This window comes from Palaemon carinicauda, chromosome 44 (genome assembly GCF_036898095.1).
Source record: "Palaemon carinicauda isolate YSFRI2023 chromosome 44, ASM3689809v2, whole genome shotgun sequence".
NCBI lineage: Eukaryota > Metazoa > Arthropoda > Malacostraca > Decapoda > Palaemonidae > Palaemon > Palaemon carinicauda.
The window spans coordinates 3,814,074-3,839,141 of record NC_090768.1 but is presented as its reverse complement, the minus strand read 5'-3'; the positions used below and the strand labels follow the sequence as shown (position 1 = coordinate 3,839,141).

Here is a 25,068-nt window from a genome sequence, read left to right as displayed (position 1 = left end):
ACACGGGAGAAGTTCTCGGCTTGGGAGTTCCTGCCTCTGCCCAGATAGACTTCTCAAACCTCATAGACTCTCCCTGGCGCCTGGCCATGAGACGCTCCAAGATTTTATGGTCGGCTTCAGAGCTAGACCATCTCCTGTTAGGAGTTTTTTTCGAGCGTTTGAAGTTTTGCTGTACAATTATGTCATGCATAAACAAGGCTATCAGGGATGGCTCCAATAATCTGACAGCCACGTTCTCTGCAGGAACAAGACTATCAGGGATGGCTCCAATGATCTGGCAGCCACGTTCACTGCAGGAGTACGTAAGAGGCAAGTGCGCTCAATGTGTTCATTGTCAAGACAAACTTCACGATGAAGTCTACCAGGCTGTCTTGACAGCATTAATGGAAGGCGACTGGATGGTCTCTCTCGACCTTCAGGATGCATACTTCCACATTCCTATACACCCGGATTCCCAACCGTTTCTGAGGTTTGTTTACAGGAATGTGGGGTACCAGTTTCGAGCCCTGTGCTTTGGCCTCAGTCCTGCTCCTCTCGTGTTTACGAGGCTCATGAGGAATGTGGCAAAATTCCTCCATCTATCGGGAATCCGAGCCTCCCTGTACTTGGACGACTGGCTTCTCAGAGCATCGTTCAGTCATCGCTGTCTGCAAGATCTACATTGGACGTTGAGTCTGGCCAGGGAGTTGGGACTTTTGGTCAACCTAGAAAAGTCCCAACTGATCCCATCCCAGACTATTCTATATTTGGGGATGGAAATTCGCAGTCCAGTTTTTCAGGCTTTTCCGTCTGCCACCCGAATAGAACAAGCCCTGCTCAAAGTCCAACTAATGCTGAAAAGAGAACTTTTGTTCAGTCAGGAGTTGGAACAGTCTCGTAGGGACTCTCTCATCCCTGGAGCAGTTTGTCTCGCTAGGGAGACTACACCTTCGGCCTCTCCAGTTCCATCTAGCCTCTCACTGGAACAAGGACAAGACGTTAGAGAGGGTATCAATCCCAGTCTCCGAACCAGTAAAGGCATGCCTGAAATGGTGGGACAGCAATATCAGTCTGAGAGAGGGACTATCCCTAGCAGTCAAGAACCCAAACCACGTGTTGTTCTCAGACGCGTCGGATTTGGGTTGGGGTGCAACCCTGGACGGTTGGGAATGCTCGGGTCTGTGGACCTCAAGTCAGAAGAGCATGCACATCAACGGCAAGGAGCTATTAGCAGTCCACTTGGCCTTGATGAAATTCGAAAGCTTTCTTCGAAACAAAGAGGTAGAGGTCAACTCAGACAACACCACACCTTTGGCGTACATCTCCAAGCAAGGAGGCACACACTCCCTCACGCTGTACGAGATCGCAAGGGACCTTCTCATATGGTCAAGAAATCGAGGCATCTCCCTGTTGACGAGATTCATCCAGGGGGACTTGAACGTCTTGGCAGACTGTCTCAGTCGGAGGGGTCAGGTGATACCCACGGAATGGACCCTCCACAAGGACGTGTGCAAGAGTCTTTGGGCGACTTGGGGTCAACCCACCATAGACCTCTTTGCCACCTCGTTGACCAAAAGGTTACCAATTTATTGCTCACCAGATCTGGACTTATATGCATTCCTACCATTCAAGATAGTCAACAAGGTACTGCAGAAGTTCGCCTCTCACGAAGGGACAAGGTTGACGTTGGTTGCTCCCCTCTGGCCCGCGAGAGAGTGGTTCACCGAGGTACTTCAATGGCTGGTAGACATTCCAAGAAGTCTTCCTCTAAGGGTAGATCTCTTACGTCAGCCCCACGTAAAGAATGTTCATCAAAGCCTCCCCGCGCTTCGTCTGACTGCCTTCAGACTATCGAGAGACTCTCAAGAGCTCGAAGCCTTTCGAAGGAGGCAGCCAGTGCGATTGCGAGAGCTAGGAGAGCTTCTACCATCAGAGTATACCAGTCGAAGTGGGAAGTCTTTCGAGACTGGTGCAAGTCAGCATCTGTGTCCTCTTCCAGTACCTCTGTAGCCCAAATCGGAGATTTTCTTTTACATCTGAGAAATGTTCGCTCCCTCTCAGCTCCCACGATTAAGGGCTACAGGAGCATGTTGGCTTCGGTCTTTTGTCATAGAGGCTTAGATCTTTCCAACAATAAAGATCTCCAAGATCTCCTTAAGTCTTTCGATACCTCTAAGGAACGTCGTTTGGCAACTCCTGGATGGAACATAGACGTGGTCCTAAGGTTCCTCATGTCAGACAGGTTTGAGCCATTACATTCAGCCTCCCTGAAGGATCTCACCCTCAAGACGCTTTTCCTAGTGTGCTTGGCTTCGGCTAAAAGGGTCAGTGAAATTCATGCCTTCAGTAAGAACATCGGCTTTTCTACAGAAAAAGCCACATGTTCACTTCAACTTGGTTTCCTGGCCAAAAATGAACTGCCTTCTCGTCCTTGGCCTAAGTCTTTTGATATACCTTGCCTGTCAGAGATCGTAGGCAAAGAACTTGAAAGAGTGCTGTGTCCAGTTAGAGCTCTTAAGTTCTACTTAGCTCGTACTAAGTCCTTACGAGGTGGATCTGAGGCATTATGGTGCTCAGTTAAGAAACCATCATTGCCTATGTCAAAGAATGCTTTGTCATATTTTATCAGATTTTTAATACGAGAGGCTCATTCTCACTTGAATGAAAAAGACCGATGCTTGCTTAAGGTTAAGACGCACGAAGTAAGAGCTATAGCAACTTCCGTGGCCTTTAAGCAAAATAGATCTCTGTAAAGTATTATGGACGCGACCGTTTGGAGAAGCAAGTCGGTATTCGCGTCATTTTACTTAAAAGATGTCCAGACTCTTTACGAGGACTGCTACACACTGGGTCCATTCGTTACAGCGAGTGCAGTAGTGGGTAAGGGTTCTACCACTACATTCCCTTAATTCCAATATCCTTTTAATCTGCTCTTGAAATGTTTTTTAATTGGGTTGTACGGAAGGCTAAGAAGCCTTTCGCATCCTTTTTTGATTTGGCGGGTGGTCAAATGTCATTTCTTGAGAGCGCCCAGATTAGGGGTTTGATGAGGTCCTGTTGTATGGGTTGCAGCCCTTGATACTTCAGCTCCTGGGAGTCTTTCAGCATCCTAAGAGGATCGCTGGGCTTCGTGAGGAAGACAGACTAACAAGGCAGAGTAATCGTCTAAGTCAACTTCCTTACCAGGTACCTATATATATTTGGGTTTTGTTATGATATAACTGTCAAAAACTCTAAGCATATATGCTGTAAACTTAATTAACTCTGGTCTCTACCCACCACCATGGGTGTGAATCAGCTATTATATATTCACCGGCTAAGTTAAATATTTAAAAATGATATTTTAATTATAAAATAAATTTTTGAATATACTTACCCGGTGAATATATAAATTAAAGGCCCCCCCTTCCTCCCCGATAGAGACCCAGCGGGATGAGAAGAATTGGAGCTGTTTACATGTATATGCGGTATCTGGCCGATAGTTGGCGCTAGTGGGCACACCCGCAACCTTCATAGCGATCGCTCGCGAGTTTTTGTGTTTTTCTGCTCAGCTATTATATATTCACCGGGTAAGTATATTAAAAAACTTATTTTATAATTAAAATATCATTTTTAGGTACCTCAGAAATCAACTTAGTTCTACATTCAGATTAATATTTCAGGCCTAAACTACCCAGTTTGACCCCTAACCTAAAGGCTCAAGTGGTAACTAGTGGCCTATCTATAACCATTCGGTAACAACTAACGTTCTGTTGGGTATGGCTTCGGTTAAACGTGTAAGTGAATTAAAAGCGTTGTAGATCAAGGTACGCTGTGGAGAACACAATATGATCTTATCTCATTAACCTTCCTTTAGGTCCAAAATGTTTACAAGACTAATAGTCTCCCTCAAATTTTGCACATCCCTTTATTAGAAGTGGATGAAGACGGTTCAGTAGACAATAGTTTGTTGTCCAGTAAGAGCCTTACAGGTGTACTTGAATAAACGAAAGGTAATAAAGGTAGTGTCCCTAATTTATTTATTTTTTTTTTTTTTTTGTGGTCTGAGGGTCCATGATCGCCTGCTAAGTAAAACTGCTCTGATATTGCATGTTAAAATTTGATACAAAAGCACACAAGGAATCAGATAAAAAATCATCAATGCTTGGGAGTGAAGGTACATATTAAGACCACAGGTACTTCCTGATTTTTTGTAGAAATCTTTTTTTTAAAAGTTTCTAGTAACACCTTAATGGCTTACCAAATAGGTGTTTTCAAAGCTTAAAAAGCCAATCTGCAGTACAGTTCTGTATTTTAATTACTTTAGTAAACAACCTGACATCCTGTTTGTTCCGTAACTGGAATACAAACCACGCTATTTATTAGGGGTTATACTTTCAGCGGAGCTGAAATGACGAGCCATTAAAATTTAGCGAGGGTTTACTACCCACACCGCTAGTTAGCGGGGGTAGGGGGGAGGTAGCTTGGTACCACTCCCGTTCACACACCTGTGATTTAGTCCCTTTACTTTTGGCTCGGATTGAGAGCGGTTGTTTCCTCCCTCCCTCCTCGCCTATTCTGGACTGCCATTAATTTTTGTCTTTTAATTTACTTTTTCTTATACTTGTATATATATGAAAACATTCTTAATGTTTATGTATACATATGTGTATAGAAATGTGATAAGTTTCCTTTCAGTGTTTGTGCTGGGTGTGCCATACATATACGACAACGACACTAGCGTACATTAGCAAAGCCAGCACAGTTCCACTTCGTGGGGAACAACCTCTCCCTCTCTGGTCCATCGGTCTTCCCGTCGGCATATAACCGTTAACTCGGCTGCCGCAGGGGAATCGTCATCGCCTGGACACTCTTCATTCAACTATTGTCTTCGTCTTTTCCTTTTTCCTACGGGAAACATGGATTTCTGAGCGAAGGGAATGTGGCCTCTCAAAAATTGACTACAGTCTCTCTCTTCTCGAGGTCGTTCACCTTTACAACAACAGTGTACTATTGGGGAAGCTCCTTTCCCGTGCGCGGGTTAGGTTGCTCTTCCGATTGTTTGTCTCAATTATTTTTAGTGAAAATATAATTGTATTTTAACTTTTCAGCTTTCTCCGTGGGGAACACTTCACTTCGGAGGGTCAGTGGTTCTCACTATTAGTGAATATTCTTAGCCAATTTAAATAATTGTAATTCTGTTTTATTACAGTTACTCCGCTCTCCCCTTCTCCCGTGGATGTCGACTGGGGAAGGAAGGGTGCAATACTTAATTCTATGCTGTTCCCTCGGGGTTCCTCTTCTGAGTTCCTCTCTGGGGAATTTGTTAAATAATTAATTTTTTGTCGGCGCAATACTTATTTTATGTTGTTCCCTCGGGGTTCCTCTTCGGAGTTCCTCCCTAGGGAATTTCTGTTAAATAATTAATTTTTTCTCAGTAACTATGCAGTTTTTCTTCGTTCGACTAAGAGTGCCGACGAAGCAGAGCTGTTCTGTTCATACGTGGGGAATCTGCTGTCACTGCCGTCCCTCAGAGGCCGTTATCATGGGCGTCATCCCTTCTCATAGAAGTACTCCCGTGACAACATGACCAGCACTTCAGATCACCTTAGAACGCTAAAGGAGGTTCGCCTCCAGGGGTTGGACAACTTCCCTTCCGAGGGAAGTTTCCTCCCCAGGTGTGAGGCTGTTTCTCCCTTCAGAGGGAGAACTTCCCACATCTTAATAAATTCATCGTCTCCGACTGCTGTTGCTGCCTTCGCCCAGACTTCTCTCCCCCCTTGCTGAGTTTCTCTTCCTTCAGGGGCAGAGCACGGTCTTGGCACGTCTCTTCTACGAAGTGCGTAGTTAAAGGTCAGCTTGCTGATCCACCGGCCCTCAATGGGCATCTTTTAGTCTCTTCTACGAAGTGTTCACCTCTCTCGTTCGCGAGAGAGGCCACTCATAGAGACTCCTCTTCGGAGGATCGCTACTGTTAAAGGTCAGCTTGCTGATCCACCAGCTCTTAATGGGCGTCATCATGGGCATCTTCTAGTCTCTTCTATGAAGTGTTCACGTCTCTCGTTCGCGAGAGAGGCCACTCATAGAGACTCCTCTTCGGAGGAACGCTACTGTTAAAGGTCAGCTTGTTGATCCACCGGCCCTCATGGGCGTCGTCACGGGTGTCTTCAAGTCTCTTCTACGAAGTATTCACCTCTCTCGTTCGCGAGAGAGGTCACTCATAGAGACACCTCTTCGGAGGATCAAGCAGACCTATCGGTGCAGCAGACCTACCAGGACCTACCGAGCTACCAGTGCAACCTTGCGCTGCATCGTAGTCCTTTGGACTTCGGTCCAGGACTCTAACGCGGACCTTTTTACGGTCATCATCGGTGGATGCTTGCCCTTCCAAAGGGCACATCCCAGTTCCTGATCATCCTGCCAGCTGACCTACCGATCTACCAGCGCAACCTTGCGCTGCAACGTAGTCCTTTGGACTTTGGTCCTGGACTCTAACGCTGACCTTTTTACGGTCCCCATCGGTGGCTGCTCGCCCTTCTAAAGGGCACATCCCAGTTCCTAATCGTCCTGCCAGCTGACCTACCGATCTACCAGCGCAACCTTGCGCTGCAACATAGTCCTTTGGACTTCGGTCTTGGACTCTAACACGGACCTGTGTACGGTCCCCATCAGTGGATGCTCGCCCTTCTAAAGGGCACATCCCAGTTCCTGATCGTCCTGCCTGATCGTCCTGCCAGCTGACCTGCCAACCTACTAGCGCTACCTTCGCGCGCACACCAACAGTCTCCTGTGCGTGTGCGCTCCAACAGTCTTCCGCACGCGCGCCCTCCGATAGTCTTGCGCGCGCGCCGACGATCTTCAGTGCGCGGGTGCCGATGGTCTCCCGTTCGCCGATGATTTTCCGCGTGCGCGGGCCAATAGTCTTGCGCGAGTGCCAATAGTCTTGCGCGCGCCAATAGTCTTACGCGCACACGCGCCAGTAGTCTTGCGCGCGCACGCGCCAGTAGTCTTGCGCGCGCACGCGCCAGTAGTCTTGCGCACGCACGCGCCAAGAGTCTTGCGCACGCTTGCGCCAACAGTCTTGCACGAGTGCGCGCCAACAGTCTTCCGCGCGCCGATGGCCTTCCGCGCGTGCGCATGCTGACGGCCTTCCGCGCGTGCCCGCTCCAACGGTATTCCACGTGCGGGCACCAAAGGTCTCCCGCGGGAGCATCCGTTGGCCTTCCGTGCGCGTGTTGCGCTCCAAAGATCTTGCACGCCGACGGTCTTCTGCGCCCGGGCGCTGATGGTCTTCCGCACGCGCGCGCCAGCAGTTTCCGCGTACTACTCGCGCCAATACACCCGCCCTTGCGCAACCAGTCACACACTTCGCCGCATTCTAGGGAGAATGCACAAAACTACACAGCGCCTTACTGCGCGCCAGCGCTCTTCGCACTTTCCTGCGCCCTCCTGCGCAGTTACGGTCTCAGATCCAATGCGCCAGCTCTTGCCAAAGAGTCAGGGCTTGCAGATCCAATGCACCAGCTCTTGTCTAAGAGCCAGCACTTGCCTGCTCTTCACGCAGAAATTGAACACCAGGCAGTAAAAAGGAATAAAACTTTTTGGACAGGTTACCATTCCCCCATTCCTCCCCGCAGACACATAAACATTGCCACTGGGAACGAGGAATAAGGCTTCACAGAAGGATTCAAGATCTCGAAGATTCCATCCTACATGGGGAATCGAAACGGGGAATCCTTGGTCCCTGTCTCTTCTGAAGTTTCTTTTTTCCTTGACAGACCACCGTCAGCAAACGGGAAAGCATCAACAGTCTGGTCTCTAGATCACTGTTTGCTGATGGCTAGTTCACAGTTTACTGATCGCTAGGTCCCCGATCATCAGATCGCCAATTGCTAGCTCAATGCTGATCTTTGACCTCTAGTCCTTCCAATGACTAACGATCTCTAATTGCTAGCGTTTCCAATCACCGATTGCTAGTCAATAACCAGTCATCAGCTTGCTGTTCACTAGATCACCGATGGGCAGGTCATCTTTCTTCGATCATTGAACTTAGCTTGCTGATTTCTGACCAGCCCATCCTTCAGCTTGCTCATCTCTGATCTACCAGGGGGGACCATAATCAGCTTGCTGATCTCTAACTCACCATCGGCTAACAGACCACCGATTCATCGGTCATCGGCAATTTGCCAGCAGTTTGTGACTTGAACTTACTAGTCAACCGCTTCCTGTAGTTCCTAGATCAGAAGGTATACAACATACGTCTCGCTACTGGCCATTCGCCATCACACTAAAGTGATCGGCAAACGTTCAACAACCCTCATCAACGGCTTGCCGACAGGGAACTACTTGTGAGTACTCTCCAACTGCACAGTAACCACGATACCCAACGGTTAACCATTGATTAACATTCGCCAGATTGATTCTATTCTAAGGAATAGCATCAATCCCATCAGGGCGCATGGTAAGGCTAAGCGTTGCCTTCCTTCTGTTAGTTAAAGAAATTTTCTCTCAGAGAAGAATTCTTACACTGGGTATGGCGCCTGATCCTTTACAACACGAGTCAAGACTCTAGCGTCGTCAATCTTCCATGCAAAAGGATCCGCAAGGAGCTGTCCCTTTGGGTCGATGTCCACACCATGTTGGAGTTCGAACAAGGGCTAAGACCTCAGGTCTTCATTTGCACACTGGACCTAAAGGACACTTACTCCCAGGTCCAAACCATCCATCTAGGAAGGTTGGAAGATTCAGTCTAGACAAACAAGAAACACCAGATCAAGGCACTGTGCTTCGGTCTTTCCACTACACCCATCCTGGTCTCACAGGATCGGCTTCTGTCTCCTCTCTCTCGGGACGACTGACTGACCTTAGCAGACTGTGGCAACCTTGCATTAACACTGGAACTTCTGAAGTCTTTTTACCAAGATCCAGTGATCAGGGTAAACCTACGGAAGTCTTCCCTACTTCCCTCCCAGGAGACTAGTGTATCTGGGAATGATTCTAGACACCAATCTCCACAAAACCTTCTCGAAACGAGAACGACTCCCATTCCAAGAGAATTGAGTCGGAAAAATAAGAGAGGAGGGACCATAGTGCTGCACCACACGACCTCAGCCCTCTGGACAGAGCCTGAAAGTACCTTCACTTAAATCTCTTGAGAGATGAATGCCAACTTTCCGGTCCTTCAGCAGCCTCATCGATTCCTAACAGAACACTCAGTGATGTGACGGATGACACACCACATAGGGACTCACATCTACAAGCAAGAAGGAACTTGCTCGTAGCCTCTTCCCATCTAACAGTATAAACACTAAGATGGGCCAAAGTCCGTTCGGTACCACTATCAGCCCGCTTCCTTCCAGACTGGAAGAACGTGCTCGCCAACAATCTGTGCACAGCATCTCAGATAAGGTATACCGAATGGACTTTGGATCGCCATGTAGCCAACCAAGTCCCAACTTTACGAGGTTTTCCAACTAGGGGTCTGTTCGCAACGCTACTGGATCTCAGGCTGCCGTTGCTCTCCAGCCCTAGACCCCAAGGCTCTCTGGCAACAACGGTGGGTACAACAATGACGTTTACGTCTCGTACCTGTTTTATCTGGAGAAGGGCACTCAAGAAGGCTAGAACATCGGTCAACCTCTCAAGGACTCTCCTAGCTCCGCTATGGCATTATGCAGAACGGTTTCCGAACCTTTTGCAGCTCCTGATAGTCTCCAAGAGAACCCTCTCCACATCACAGACAACCCACTTCGACACCTACCACAAGCTGTAGCTTTGCTATGATTGTACGCCTGGAGGCTACCCAATACCTCTTTGCGAAAAGGTTGTCTAGATATCTGAGGAATTCCTCAGCATCAGTCTACCTGGCAGTATAACGTCTTGTGTGGTTGGTGTCATGTGAAAGTGTGTCTCTCCACTTGATACCTCGATTCCTGCAATAGCGGAATCCTCGAGTATATACAAGAGGAAAAGACCCCCTATTCAGTTCTGACAGGTAAAGATGATCACTCAACCTTGATCCTTCACCTTCAAACTGAAAGAAAGGGACACCCTCTCATCAATAGACTTTTCCTAACTCATACGGACTTACAACTTGCCTTTCCCGAGTCGGAATTGAGATCTTCCTCTTGGAACATGATTCAAATCTCCGATCCCTCCTTATGTTCCACTTCATCAGGCAACAAATTTTCTCCTGATTTAAGAACACAATGTTCCTACACACTCGGACAGCAACCATACGAGTCAAGGAACTTCATGGTCTCTCTTTTGACATCGCCCATTATTGAGAAGGGCGAAAGACAATGTTCAGTTTCGTCCCTGAGTATGTCGCCAGACACAGTCTCTAGAGGTGACGGATACTACACAAGTCTCAACTCGGTAACGGACGATCCAGATCATCCGTTACTGTACCCTGGGTAAGGTATGAGACTTTACCTAAAGAAAACGGCAACAGCCTGCCCGGGTCCCTTCTCTTGTCATCAGCACTGGGAGAGACTAGAGGAAGATCACCGAAACATCATCTCGACATGACGACTCACAGTGTCAGGGGCATAACTATGCCCCTGATCCTTCTTAGCAGATTACTCTGTGTGACGCAGGTTTTACAAGAAAGGATGTGAATGCTCCAGGTGACTTTCACAACCTTTCTCCTGCAAGACGTGACCCACAGGAACTCGATACGATCTCTATCGGTCCGGTGGTAGCTGCACAACAGCTGGTTGTATACCTCAAGCTCCTTATTGGAGAAGTAGCAGAAGGTTGAGGGCACTGTTACCCGGTTTTAGTCTGCATGAATGAAAAGATTTGACTGGCTCTTATTCTTTTCTTCATCCTACCCTCTCGTGGGGAAAGTAGCATCCTGGGTTCTCTGCATAAGCTGACCTCAAACCACTGCAGGTAAACCATGCTCCCTTGTGTACCTAGTATTAAGCTAATACTGTTGCGTCCCCATACCCTGGCGAGGTGGTATTGGGAAGTCTTGGTTACATCAGGTTTTTCCTACATAGACTCGGAATAACTTTACCTAGACAGTCACACTTCTTCATGTCTCAACACACAGCTTGCGTAGCAAGGTTTAGCGAGGGTAGGGACCCCTTATTTTTGAGTACTAACATACTCAGATAAGGAGCCCCCGGGCAAAGCCAAAAGCCAGATTGGCAGGGACGTCCACCCTTCCTAATGGGTTGTCACCCACTAATAAACAGCGTGGTTTGTATTCCAGTTACAGAACAAATGACAAATTCGCAGATAAATTTGTATTTTTAAACATCTGACTTAGCCGGTGGATATATATATAGCTTACGTCTCTGACATCACGGCAGAAATTCAAAACTCGTGGCAATCGCCGGTTGGGTAGCTAGGTTTACTACTAGCGCCACCACTCGCCAGGTAATTGGAACCATTCCAGGAGTCCTCAGATCTTCTCTGACGCCATTGCTGGCGACATCATTGGAACATTCGCTCGTTATAACCTTCAATTTTTGCAGTATCTTTGGTGAAGTACTTTTTTTTTTGGTTATTTGGCTTTCGCTTGATTGGATTTACTTACGGATTCTCTTGAACCTCTTTTGATTTGAATTATTTTGACCTTTGTTTATTGATCTCTCTCTGGAATTTTCCAAAATGACTGACCCTTCCCCAGTTTATAGAAAGTGTGTGAAAGGCTGTAAAACCCGTCTTCCTAAGGCCTCTATCGATCCCCACTCTATTTGTACTAAATGTAGAGGTAAGAATTGTCAATTAGGGGGATCGATGTGATGAATGTGTGTTGTTATCTGAGAGTGAGTGGCTGGATTTCGATCAGTACACTCGTAAGTTAGTGAGAGAGATAGAGTCAGACGAAGTTCTTCTCGATCTGGAGAATTTTCGTCTCCCCGTGTCCCCGAACCTATTTCTTCCCCTGTAGTGGTAGTTCATGAACCTCCTCCTGTTACCGATGAGCCTTCACTTAAGAATATGATGAGTGCTATTCATGCCCTTGGTGTTAGGGTTGAGTCGCTTGCTACGGACAGGAACCAACTTATGTCCGATGTGAAAATGCTTAAAAGTGCCAGTGTTAGTGACAAAAGTGCGGGGAATATGTTCAGTGCTGTGGAGGGTGCGTCTGCTCGTACCTGTCATTCACCTAGCCTAAGACCTCTTTAAAGCTCCCCAACCCCTGGGAGAAGGAATGGCGAAAGGGAACGAGAGGCGTAACCGCACGAGCAGACGTCCCCTCAAGCGTTTCTGTTGATGTTTCACGAAACGCTCGCCCTCACCATGGGAAAGGTGAGGTTAAGTTTACCTCATCTTCAGATGACGCTTTGGTCAATAAAGAATATAATCACGGCTGGTGTCAAGTTTCCAGACCTCTCATGAAGAAAATGATCTCAAGAGATCAGAGTCAATTATCGCCTCAAATGCCTGGCTGTAGTCATTGTAGCATTCCAGAGCGATTGCCTTCTTCTGAAGAAAGTTTTCCTACCAAACGTCCTCTTAGAACATCTGGTTCGGACAAGCTTCCAGCGATTGCTATGCAAGTTCCTGGATCTGTTGTGTCGTCTGGACGTTCCAGGCGTGACACGTGAGCGGGGAAGAAGGCGAATTGATCGCTGACATTTCGGGCCGAACTTTACCTCAAATTGACCCTAAGTTGAGCCTGTTACAGGACATGCAGCTTAAGCTGTTTTCTATTATGCTGTCATATCGACGAGTTCCCGAGCGTCATGAAGCTTAGTAAGCTGAGCGTCAGCTTGAGCTTAAACGTCAAGCTTCCAGGCGTGAAGCTGAACGTCAAGCGGACGTGTTAACTGATAATGACGTTCATTATGCAGTCAAACGTGACGCCGAACGTCAAGTTAAACGTGACGCCGAACGTCAAGTTAGACGTGACGCCGAACGTCAAGTTAAACGTGACGCCGAACGTCAAGTTAAACGTGACGCCGAACGTCAAGTTAAACGTGACGTTGAACATCAAGTTAAACGTAACGTCGAGCGTCAATCATATCAAGTTAGACGTGACGTCGAACTTCAAGTTGATCATGACACCAAACGGCAAGTTGATGCTGGATGTCAAGCTGGCGCACACGACGCCCAACGTCTAGTTCGCGCACAGGCGCGCAAAGACGTCTTTATTCCAGCTGAAGTCTTGTCGGAAGAAGATGTTGATGATCCCCTTTCCGCAGCTGAACCTTTGGAAGACTTATCAGAGGAAAAAGAGCCTAAGACTGCACAGCATTCTTTAGACCTTAAGAAAATAATGAAAGTTTTTACGGAGGAATTTCCTAGTCACTTTGTTCCTGCTGCTCCACGCTCCCCCCCCTTCAGAGTTCACCTTGGGGACAGCAACTCAAGCTCCTATTTACAAAGATGGTTCTTTCAAGATCATTTAAGAGAGCTTTAAGATTGTTGGGAGACTGGATGCAGTCCAAGAAAAATCTAGGCAAGTCGGCTTTTTCCTTCCCTCCAGCTAGACTAGCTTCCAGGTTAAGTGTGTGGTATGAGAAAGGAGAAATTTTCGGCTTGGGAGTACCTGCCTCTGCCCAGGGGGACTTCTCAAGCCTAGTATACTCTTCTCGTCGATTAGCCATGAGACGTACTAAAATTTTCTGGAGTACTTCGGAACTGATTGGACTCTGGGAGCCTTGGGAAAGAAAGTTTCTTCTTTTAAGAACAATGATAGTTTTATTCAGACTATGTCTTGCATGGGCAAAGCTGTTAGGGACGACTCTAACGAATTAGCAGCCCTTTTTACGGCTGGAGTTCTCAAAAAAAGAGCTCAGATGTGTTCTTTCCTTTCCATGGGGGTCACCCCTGGTCAGAGGTCTGAATTACTGTTTGCGCTGCTCTCTCATTCTCTGTTCCCACAAGAACTTGTGAAAGAGGTTGCAGCTGCTTTAGCCCAGAAGGCCACCCATGACTTGGTCTCCAAGACAGCTCGAAAAGTACTTCCAGCTTTCTTTTCTAGCAACAAACCAAAAATGGATACTCCTTTGTCTAGATTTATTCCTCCCTTTTGAGGTAGACCCGTCAGTAGGGGTAACTCTAGATCTGATGGGAAAAGAGTAAAAAGAAGGGGATCAAGATCGGGTCGAAGCAGTCTGACTGCTTTCGTCTTCAGACAGCAGTAGGAGCCAGACTGAACAACTTCTGGCAGGCTTGGGAGAGAAGGGGAGCGGACCCTTGGTCCATCCTTTTGCTGAAGGAGGGATACAAGATTCCTTTCGTAAAGAAACCCCCTTTAGTTCAAGATCCAATAGATCTCTCTCCCGGATACCGAGAGGACTCAAAGAGATAGGCTTTGCTTCTACAAGTGTCCCTCTTGTTAGAAAAAGGGGCTGTAGAGATGGTACAGGACTTGCAGTCTCCAGGATTATACAACCGCCTCTACCTGGTTCCAAAGAACTCGGGGGGGATGGAGACCAGTCCTAGATATAAGCGCTCTCAACGCTTTCATTCAGAAAACAAAGTTTTCGATGGAGACTTCGAGAACTGTACTAGCAGCAGTAAGGAAAGGCAACTGGATGGTTTCTTTAGACCTCCAGGACGCCTATTTTCATATCCCTATACATCTGAACTTCAAACGTTACCTGAGGTTCATCTTCGGGAGGGAAGTCTTCCAGTTTCGGGCCTTGTGTTTCGGCCTCAGCACCGCTCCTCTTATTTTTACAAAGCTTATGCTAAATGTGGCAAGCTTCCTACATTCAACAGGTATCAAAGCCTCCTTGTATCTAGATGACTGGTTACTCAGGGCGTTTTCCTTCAATTGCTGTCTGGAGGATCTCGGAATGACATTGACATTAGCAAAGGAACTGGGTCTTTTTGTCAACACAGAGAAGTCCCAACTGATCCCATTCCAGAAGATTCTTTATTTGGGGATGGAAATTCAGAGTCTAGTTTTTCGGGCTTTCCCATCACCCACAAGGATAGAAGAGGCCCTTCTAAAGATTCGTCTTTTTCTAGAGAAAAGAAATTGTTCTGTGAGACAGTGGATGAGTCTGCTGGGAACACTCTCCTCACTGGAGCAGTTTGTCTCCCTAGGAAGACTAAATCTCCACCCTCTTCAATTTCACCTCAACCACTATTGGGACAAGGAGAAGGGCCTAGAGACAGAAAGTATTCCACTTCCAGATTCTGTCAAGAGTTGCCTACAGTGGTGGAACGACACAACCAAACTTCAGGAGGGCCTCTCGCTAGAGCAAAGGAGCCCAGACCTTGTGTTGTGTTCCGACGCTTCGGACTCGGGGTGGGGAGCAACACTGGGCAAACTGGAGTGCTCGGGTCTGTGGACAAAAGACCAAGAGAGCCTCCACATCAACCAGAAGGAGCTATTAGCAGTCCTGTTAGCCCTTCAAGGTTTCGAAAGGTTAATTCTGAACAAAGTAGTGCAAGTAAACGCAGACAACACCACAGCATTGGCCTACATTTCCAAACAAGGCGGGACCCACTCAAAGTCCCTTTACAAGACTGCAAGGGAGCTTCTAATTTGGGTGATGGAAAGGAACATCACCTTACTCATAAGGTTCATCCAAGGAGAGAGGAACGTGATGGCAGACAGCCTCAGCAGAAGAAACCAACTCATTCCCACGGAATGGACTCTGCATCAGGAAGTTTGCAAGAAACTTTGGTGGATTTGGGGTCTTCTGTCCATACCCCTGTTTGCAACCTTGAGAACGAAGAGGCTTCAAACGTACTGCTCTCCAGTACCAGAACTAGAAGCAGTCCACATCGACGCTTTCCTGCTGGACTGGTCTCGCCTGGATTTGTACGTGTTCCCCCCTTCAAAGTCCTGCACAAAGTCTTACTAAAGTTGTCTCTCACGAGGGAACCAGATTGACTCTAGTTGCTCCACTCTGGCCATCATGAGAATGGTTCACCGAGGTACTTAAATAGATGGTGGACATGACAAGAAGCCTACCAATGCGGAGAGATCTTCTCAGACAACCGCACTTGAAAAGGTTCCATCAAAACATCCAAGCTCTACGTCTAACTGCCTTCAGACTATCGAAAAACTCACAACAGCTAGAGGCTTTACGAAGGAGGCAGCTAGAGCTATCGCTAGAGCTAGAGCTAGAACAAGGAGGACCTCTACCATCAAGGTCTACCAGTCCAAATGGGAGGTTTTTCGAGATTGGTGCAAAGTCAACTCAAGTTTCCTCATCCATTACCTCTCTGACCCAAATCGCTGACTTCCTTTTACACCTTAGGAGAGAACGCAAGTTTTCTTCCTCTACCATTAAAGGTTATAGGAGCATGCTAGCGGCCGTTTTCAGGCACAGGAACTTGAACCTCTATAACAACAAAGACCTTCAAGACCTTCTCAAATCCTTTGAGACCTCTAAGGAGCATCAACTAGAATCACCAGCTTGGAATCTGGATGTTGTCCTGAAGTTTCTTATGAGTGATAAGTTTGAGCCCTTACACTTAGCCTCTTTTAAAGATCTCACCTTAAAGACGCTTTTCTTAGTAAGTCTGGCAACAGCTAAGAGAGTCAGTGAGGTTCATGCTTTTAGCAAGAATATTGGCTTTAGTAATAGTAAGGCTATATGCTCCTTACAGCTTGGTTTCCTGGCTAAGAATGAACGTCCTCATCCATGGCCGAAGTCTTTCGAGATTCCAAACCTTTCAGATGTGGTTGGTGAAGAAATAGAGAAGGTCCTGTGCCCTGTAAGAGCACTTAAATTTTATCTAGACAAAACTAAAAAATTGCGAGGCAAGTCTGAAGCTCTATGGTGTTCAGTCAAGAGGCCCTCCTTACCAATGTCAAAGAACGCCTTATCATATTTTATCAGGCTCTTGATTAGACAGGCTCACACTCACTGTGGTGAGGCAGACCTTAAACTGCTGAAAGTGAAGACACACAAAGTCAGAGCTGTGGCAACTTCTGTGGCTTTCAAGCAAAATTGATCCTTACAGAGCATTATGGACACAACATTTTGGAGGAGTAAATCTGTATTCGCCTCACATTTGAAACGTGTCCAGACTCTTTACGAGGACTGCTACACTTTGGGACCATTTGTAGCAGCGAGTGCAGTAGTGAGTGAAGGCTCTACCACTACATTCCCATAATTCCCCTAATACAGTCTTTCGCAATCATTGATTTTAGCAGGTGGTCAAACTTGTTTCTTGAGAGCGCCCAGAACAAGGGTATTGGTTGAGGTCCTGTCATAGTGAGGTATTTACACCATTTTTGACAGCTCCTAGAGGTCTTTCAGCCCCCTGAGTGGATCGCTGGATCTCATAAGGATAGCAGATTAATGAGGCAGAGAATCATAAAAGTCAGCTTCCTTATCAGGTACGAACCCTTAAGTTTGTTTTTATAAAACTCTTGAGTAATATTCCAATAATGTTTTAGCTGGTCTCTAACCCTCCACCAAGGGTGTCAATCAGCTATATATATATCCACCGGCTAAGTCAGATGTTTAAAAATGATATTTTCATTATAAAATAAATTTTTGAACATACTTACCCAGTGGATATATATAATTAAACTCCCTCCTTCCTCCCCTTAAGAGACCTATGGGCATGGAAGATCTGAGGACTCCTGGAATGGTTCCAGTTACCTGGCGAGTGGTGGCGCTAGTAGTACACCTAGCTACCCAATCGGCGATTGCCGCGAGTTTTGAATTTCTGCCGTGACGTTAGAGACGGAAGCTATATATATATCCACTGGGTAAATATGTTTAAAAATTTATTTTATAATGAAAATATCATTTTTCCTAACTATACAAACCTTAGCTATTTATACAAACTTGCCCGCCATCCCTATCCCCCTTGAAGTCATACCTCCAAGCAAAGTGACTAAATCACAGGTGTGTGAACGGGAGTGGTAGCAAGCTACCCCCCCCCCCCCCCCCCCCGTACCCCCTAACTAGCGGTGTGGGTAGTTAACCCTCGCTAAATTTAAATGGCTCGTCATTTCAGCTCCGCCGAAAGTATACAGTAACCCCTAATAAATAGCTAAGTTTTGTATAGTTAGGAAAAATACAAATTATCTACGAATTTGTCATATTTCAAATCATAATTCAAAAGGTTTACTAAAGTAAGGTGTACAAGTAATCTAGACCAGGTTTATAACCTTAACCTCATTACATTACTTGTACTAAAATTTATCCCGTTCTTTCCTTCAATTGTGACTCACTTCCAACAGGAGTATGGGAACCAACAATATGAACATCAGGGGAGCTTCATAGAAATAATTAGAATTGCGTATTTCTATACTTACCTAATGTCATATACTGTATATATGCCCACTCTTCCCCACTGAATCATAGTAACAAGAGGTCGGATAATGTTGACTTCAAAACTGAAAAATATACTTATGAATGCTACAGCCTGGGCCTCCTACCACTTACCACCAGAGGGCTTTAATCCCTTGAAAAAAACATGTATTGATTGAAGCAACAGAAAATGGGAAAAATTTGACGAGTAAGTGTTTATTAAACCAAGCTTCTGGAGAAGAAGCAATATGAACATGAGTATAGAAATAACAAGTCTTATTATTAAAATACAGTAATTATTTTCCTTTTTATATTCCTGCTATAACTAGTTTTACCCACTCGTGTTGTCCTTTTCCTAACTTTTTATACAGTATTGTAGAAATTTTTTTGCCTTTTGTGCTATATAGGGTAATACACTTTTTTGGGCTCAGGCCATGTCGTCCTGATGGAAGGTTCCTATAGGTAGCTTTCTAAGGGATATTTGACTACAGTGATATTTCCAGAGAATTAACTTTTAGGCCTCCAGAATTCTAACTCCTGGCATGAATATCCTTAAAATTTCTCTTAAGGATATTGCATATCAGGGGACGTATATCTAGATACGACACATAGCAATCTTCACCCCGAATAGCGTTTTCGTTTCGAGGGGGAAGAGTGGCGAAACAGAAGGGGATCCGTTATCAAGGTTACCCTTCCTCCCGTACTATTACGAGTATCCAAGATGGCGGTTATTCCTATTTTCGTAGCGAATTCGCACGCTGGTTTTCCCTGTTGCTCTAACGTTTGTGATCGATTATCTGAGGATTAATTATGCAATCTCCAGCTTCTTCTGCCTCTGGAAAGTTGAGTATTTATTCTTTACAGTGTATAATTTTTAGCTTCTGCTTCACAGAGAAATTAGAGTAATTTTATGTGTTCGGAGCATGGCCAATCACCGGAGGCGCCATGGGCACTGTCGTTCTTAGCACATGTGTTATTTAGTTAGCAGAACGACATTCCCGGTTGTAATAGCATGAATAAGTTATGAAGCTATTTAGCCACAATTATACTAGGAAAGTTATATATTTTCGATGGTATACGTTAGAGTTTCAGTGATTTAGGTAACCGAAATCTCGCCCCGCGCTAGGCTACCTAGCCTAAGCGCTTCAGTATACTTTCATACATGTTCCCCGTTTACCCTCGTGTGTTGTTTTATCAATTCATCGGGAGATAGATATCTCTTAGAATTAATTATATAACTCGATACTCATCTCCTGTGGAGATTTAAGGGTAATCTCTCCTTCCCTCTGAGTGCCGCCATAGGCGACAACCCTATCTTGGTCTTGCCATAGAGTAGACACTCCGGCTCGACTAAGCTAGTGTTTTCTGTCTCCTACCATTGCCGGGGAGTACCCCAGCAATGATTTTTAGACAGAACCTCAGAGTATTCAGTCTTTCTGCCTGCGGCCGAGCAGCAGGGTGAGTAGTCACTCCCCTGCCGGCTTACAGCTGCCGACATAGGAGGCTATGCCTCCCTAGGCCGCACTTTAAGTGGTTGTATGATGCCGCCACCTTCTCCCCTGAGGTCTAGAAGACTAGTCCTGTTTCGGCAGACCCTAGGCGGAAAAATAGATATTCTTCTGCCACCTAGGATGACGACGATACTGAAACAGAGTTTATCCCTTGTTTGGTAGTGGCGGCAACCCTGGCACCTTCTTCCTCACTTGATACAGGACCCTTTCCCTGCCCCTCCCTGTCCTTTAGCGATGGCCTAGCCATCGCAACCCTGTGGCCGTCGTCCTACAATCTCACCGCTTGCCGGGTAGGTTGTGGTGCCGGTCTGGCTCCTACATAAGCAGCTGTATAGTCACTCAGTCTTTCCCTTATGGACGCAAGGCTCCGGGAAAGGCTGTAACGGCTGCCGGTGGGAGACCCCTCTACTATCGAGAGTGTTCTTCAGTCCTCTCTTGGATTGCCATCCACATCCCCGAAGCCGGCAGTGACCGGCAGTGGGTGTTGTGGCTGGATGGAAGTTTGAATGATGCATTCTCCCCTTCCATTTTGAACCCTCATTCTGGAGGAAGGCAGTAAGATTAAGTACTTACACCCTTATTTTAGCCTAGCCGGCAACATGCCGGCTGAACTACTGTACATGATTATACAGTAGCTAGTATATCTGCAGTATAGATTATACTGCAGACAGAAAACTATAGTATATATTTTACAGTAGTTATTTTCCACCATACCTTGTGCTTTCTGGCACAGTCTGTTGTTGAGACCAATACTGTACTATATTGGAAGGAAAGATTTCCTCCAATACACTGATAGTTAATCAGTTGACAACTTACCCCTAATATTAAAGATCTTAAGAAGGGTCAGTGTTAAGATACACTTATCTACCCCTAGGGGTTAGAACCCTTCTCTTGGGTTTCCTGAGTAGGAAAACTCTGTGACTTTAATTTTGGGGGAGGTCACAGCAATTGGCTGGACAGGAAGCACAAGTATGTGTCTTTCCTAGTTCCTTTCTAGCTTGACTATCCTAAGCTATAAAGGTTTAACTATTAATATTAATATTTTACACATTTGTTTATCATGTGAGATAAACAACCGCATACTCATTTAATTTTCCTCTCTTTACAGGAGGACCTAGTGAAGTGCGAAGTCATCTTCTGCAACATCAGGAGTATGGACTTTTGTGGCAACAAAGGGTGCAGGTCTCATGCCCCCTGCACCATCACTAAAGAAGCCCTACGGTACTGGGACCCCCAAGGCTGCAATATATGCCGGACCTTGGTTACCGAGGTTTTTGACGACCCCAAGTCAGAGGAGTCAAGGGATGCAGCACGAGAAAAGCTGCGTAGATGGGTAAGTGGGTTCCAAAAGAACTCTATGGGACCGTACCTTCCTAACGAAAGGATGCGCAACTTGCTGTTCCCTAAAGCGGGTATTGAAGCTGTCATACCCCAGGTACAACCTGAAATACCATGCGTCCAGATTGCCGTCAAGACGGAAGTTAGTGACGCACTACAAGGTATGGACATCCACCAAGAGGAAAGGATGTCTGAAGTGTCCTCGGACACTGAGAAGGATCTTCTCAAGGAAGGTCACGAGGATGAGTCTACACTGACTCCCGAGGAAGATGATGAAGTTGAGTCGGAGTCCCTTACGTCGATGCCGGCACTGGAGCCGTTACCCTCAACATCTTCTGCCTCTCCATCAGACGACATGAAACAGGCACTGGCCAATCTTACGGCTCTAATGGAGAGCATTTGCAAGCAAGGCGAAGCTAGGGAAGCGAAACTTGAAAGAGAGCTCCGTGAAGCTCGACTCTCCGCCTCCCGTGGGACTCACAAGAACTCAGAGTCCAAGACCTCCCACCCTGCTCCGAAACTAATCCCTGGAGATATGCGGAGTATATGCCGATCACCAACGGCAAACTCTACATTTCGGAGAAGATGGGAGCCGTCCCTATTGATGACATTCAGTTCTGGCCAAGCTTCAATGCTTACCCAGACTGCTTCATTCGTCTGAAGCTGGAACCAGCATCGAAGGAAGAGACGGAACCCGAGGAGGTCATAGTATTCGACCATGACAAGGCACAGGCTCTTTTGTCAAGCAGTCTAAAGAAGGTGGGCTGCACAAATTCTAAGGTGTCTGCCCTCAGCAAGAAACATCCTACCTTTCTTGCTCCAGCTTCAATGGCCTTCCCCTTTACATTGGAGGCTCTTAAAGCCGTTGTCAAGGCAGGAGAGGCAGGCAAACCTTGTCCTACACTGGATGAGTGTAGACCCATCATTAGCCCTGCCCATGGAGGATAAGGATTGGAAGGAAGTCCACCTTACCTTCTCAGTTGGGAAGTTGGAGGCAGATATCGCTGGACGACAGTTCAACGAGAATCTCCCAAAGCTGTCAGACTTTCTCTTGCGTAGGGAGCAAGAAACAAAAGAAAGACTAGCTGCATCTCTATCCCTACAGAACTGTATGGAGATGTGTGCAGGCTTAAAGAGCACCCCAGATATGAGCATGGTCATGGCCAAGATGCACATGGCTACCTTGGTAAAGGACCTGTACGGCTTTATCAAAGCCAGAAGGGCATGCAGAGAGTTCGTGTTTGCTACAGCAACTGTAAAACACGAACCCAGGAAGCTGATAGCTTCCAATATCTGGGGTAAAGACCTCTTCCCAAATGAAGTGGTCAAGGAGGTAGTTGACAAAGCCGCCACGGAGAATAGGAACCTTCTCCAGAAGTGGGGCACGTCATCCAAAAGGAAGTCTTCCCCAGATGAGGGTCCCCAGCCTAAGAAGAAGACTAAGAGACCTAGACTACCCTCTCGACCTGCCAGGCAACAACATCCCACAGTCACCATGACCACGGTGCCCCAAGTGGTTGCTCAACCGCAAACCACTTACCAGATGGTACCTCAACAGCTGGTTGCCCAGTCACCAGCATTCAACCCTGCATTTGAGAGGCAGACCACTACCTTTCATCCCAAAGGTAGAGGCTCCAGACGGGGCTCCTCAAAACACCCCTCACGAGGTAAGGGAGGTAAATCCTCCAGAAAACAGAAGCAATGAGATGCTTCAGGTAGAAGGGAGGCTCCAACAATTTCAGGATCGTTGGACCTTCGATCCTTGGGCCCACAGCCCAATTAAGAACGGACTTGGATGGTGCTGGAGCAAGGCTCCACCATCATTTCCTCAATTCCTCCAACACTCCACCCCCTTACTGGAAGAATATACCCTAGAATTATTGAGCAAACGGGTAATAAGGAGGGCAAAGTCCATCAAATTCCAGGGAAAGCTGTTTTGTGTTCCCATGAAGGACTCAGACAAACTCAGAGTCATTCTGGACTTGTCGCCACTCAACAAGTTCATCAGGATGTTAACCCTTCAACACATAAGGACCCTGTTACCAAAAGGGGCGTACACAGTCTCGATAGACCTGGCAGCTTATTGGTATATTCCAGTCAACTGCCCCCCTCTCCTCCTACCTAGGGTTCAGGCTACAGAAGAAAAAGTGCGTCTTCAGAGCCATGCCCTTCGGACTAAACATACTGTAGCCCCAAGGATTTTCACGAAACTTGCAGACGCAGTCGTTCAACAACTACGCCTAGAAAGCGTTCAGGTAGCAGCGTACCTGGACTGGCTGGCTGGTGTGGGCAGCATCCAGGACGGCTTGTCTGCAAGCATCCAAGAAAGTGATCCAGTTCCTGGAACATCTGGGATTCAAAATCAACTTTAAGAAGTCTCGACTTTCTCCAGCTCAAGAGTTTCAATGGCTGGGAATCCATTGGAACTTGAAGTCACACCGTCTCTCCATTCCCCCAGGGAAGAGGAGAGAGATTGCAGGATCTGTCAAGAGACTACTGAAATCCGACAGGATCTCAAGACGCCAACAGGAAAGAGTACTGGGCTCTCTCCAGTTTGCAGCAGTGACAGACCTAGTGCTAAAAGCACAACTGAAAGATGCATCAGGAGTCTGGAGAAGATACGCATCAAACGCTCGAAGAGATCAAAGAAGATCGATACCGACATTGTGGAGGATTAATTTTTGTTTTATTTTTTGTTTGCCAAATCCACAGAGAGAGAGAGAGAGAGAGAGAGAGAGAGAGAGAGAGAGAGAGAGAGAGAGAGAGAGAGAGAGAGAGAGAGAGAGAGAGAGAGAGAGAGAGAGAGAGAGAGAGAGAGAGAGAGAGAGAGAGAGAGAGAGAGAGAGAGTGTGTGTGTGTGTGTGTGTATCGATTGTTTGTTGTGAGAAAGACTGTTGGTATAAATGAGATTGTTTGTTTATGTTTTAGCTAGGTTAGGACAGTGGTGCATGTCTTGAGAAAATGCTTATTTTGATTGTGACTGAAACTAGAGGCTGGTGTGAATGCTGGACTATTATTATTATTCTTTATTACCAGTGTGGAAGTGTTGATTGGTTTTCTCAGTAAGTACAGTTTTGTTTATATTTGCTTGTCGTGATTGTGAATGATAGGAACAATTTATTATTTATCTTTGATTATAGTGCGATAGTTTAGTTAGTTAGGAGTGTTCGTAAGTGTTTTCTCTTTTTTCATTTTCAGGCCGTGATTCCTCCTTTGGAGAGATTTTTTTTTTGGACTGATAGTTGCTGACCTGGCCTTTAATTGATTGTGTTAGATGGCTCTTTTGAATTGCCCAACTGTTGATGACCTGGCCTGTTTATCAAGATTACGCATGATGATGATGATGATGATGATATCAAGGACCCCAATCAGGGAGGTAGTAGCGGAAAACTGCCGCACAGTGTATAGCTAACCACAAAGCTGTGGTTGTGTGCAGTAAAAGACAGTTCTGCAGTGTGTGGACGGCTGTGTTGGTGACATTAAAATGCATATTTGGGTGTTGGTGTGTGGTTAATTTCAAGTTTTGTTAGTTTTTTTTTTAATGGTGTTAGTTTGTATGTTTAGTCTCCAAGTTTATGATTAGGTTTAGTTTGTAAGAAATAGTTTAAGTGTGACTAATTTGGTTTGATATATTATAGTTTGTAAGAAATATAGTATTAAGGTTTTTTTTTTTTTTTTGTCCTTTTGTCTATGAGTCTGGTTTTAGATAACGTAAGGGGAAAGTTTGTTTTGTTGAGACATTTGTCAGTTAGAGTGATTCAAGGGTGTGGGGGTTGTCCTTGCAACATCCTGCCACATTATTTTGGCGCCCGAACAAGGACATCCGAGGTGGGATTAAACCAAACTCTACGATCACTTCTCAAGCCATAGTCGAAGGCCAAGAACCTAAAGAGGACTGTGCCCTTGCAACCACCTCCACCATCAGTGACCATCCACTGGGATGCCTTGACGGAAGGATGGGAAGGTTACTCCCATCAACGGAAAGTTCAAGGGACCTGGTCCTCTCTTTTCAAGAACTTTCACATCAACATTTTTGAGGCCATGGCAGTCCTTTTGACATTGAA

General features: G+C 46.2%; 2 protein-coding genes across 10 annotated transcripts in view; one reads left to right on the top strand and one right to left on the bottom strand.

The window, feature by feature from the left end:
- The window catches only part of LOC137634286 (zinc finger protein 709-like), a 166,259-nt gene that overhangs the window by 126,272 nt on the left and 14,919 nt on the right, over positions 1–25,068 (bottom strand). The window lies entirely within an intron of this gene.
- LOC137634287 (zinc finger protein OZF-like) overlaps positions 1–25,068 on the top strand; it is a 64,730-nt gene that overhangs the window by 34,523 nt on the left and 5,139 nt on the right. For 2 of the 9 annotated variants that reach the window (XM_068366616.1, XM_068366617.1), the window contains one exon: positions 18,086–18,363. The exons of 6 other annotated variants lie outside the window; for them this stretch is intronic. The gene's annotated coding sequence lies outside the window, so the exon portion shown is untranslated. Of the gene's footprint in view, positions 1–3,619; positions 3,756–18,085; positions 18,364–25,068 lie in introns of those variants that run through there. One more of the 9 variants, XM_068366618.1, reaches the window with a different exon arrangement.